Below are 1,123 nucleotides of genomic sequence, written 5' to 3'. Positions count from 1 at the left end.
TAATTTTACCTTCACTATGGCTATTTTTAATCTACGACCACAGGTCAACCTGATTTCTAATCCTTACGAACTTTAAATTCAGTCTAAACTGAGAAAATATATAATACAATTTATTTCACGGTATTGCAACAAACAAACGTTGAATAGATTCTTAATTCGTATAGAAACATTTATTTAAAATAATAATTTCACCTTCACTATGGCTATTTTAAATTTACGACCAAGGGTCAACCTGATTTTTAATCCTCCGAACTTGATTTCACAACGAGAAAGTAATAAGATCGTTGAAACGTACTTATTTGTCAAAGAAACTTGCAAAAATGTATAAATAATAATATGTAATGTTTTAACAAATTTTTGGAAGTATAAATTAATAATAAAATTGTGAAAATTAATAAATTATACGTTATTATAACATTAATAGAATTATGACTAAACCGAAGTTCGAAGTCGAGTATTTAAAGTCTGATATTACGTGCCTAGCGAGTGCCGGTAATTGTTAAAATTTGTTTAATAATTAGTAATAGAAATTCTAATTGATTCTAATGTATACAAGTGTTACAAGAAGGCTGAGTGTGTACAGGGTGGACATAGACTAGCTAGTAGCCCCCGACCACTCTATTCACATCTCAGAACCTTCAGGTCAAAATACGCCGCGAAGTGTCTAGGGCCCAGTATAAAGGGTAAATGATTTCGCGGGACATCGGCGGGTCCTTATATACCTGCGGTACCCTCTCCCCAAAGTCATTAGCAAAATCGTCGGTTAGGTCAGGCGGGAAATTTTCGCGGGAGATTTTCGCGGGAGATTTCCGATATCGTAACACGGTATAATTTATCAATTTTCACAATTTTATTAAAAATTTATACTTCCGACAATTTGTTATAACATTGCATATAACAATTTATACGTTTTTACAATATTCTTCAATGGAAACATAGGTTTTAGCGTTCTCGTTACTTACTCGTGGTTAAATTAATTTCGTAGGGATTAAAAATCAGGTTGACCTGTGGTCGTAGATTAAAAATAACCATAGTACAGCTAAATTTATCGTGTTAAATAATTCTTCTTACACGAATGAAAAATGTATTCAACGTTTGCTTGTTACAATACCATGAAATAAAT

Source organism: Habropoda laboriosa, unplaced genomic scaffold (genome assembly GCF_001263275.1).
Source record: "Habropoda laboriosa isolate 0110345459 unplaced genomic scaffold, ASM126327v1 scaffold65, whole genome shotgun sequence".
Classification (NCBI taxonomy): Eukaryota; Metazoa; Arthropoda; class Insecta; order Hymenoptera; family Apidae; genus Habropoda; species Habropoda laboriosa.
This window is presented reverse-complemented; position numbering follows the sequence as displayed.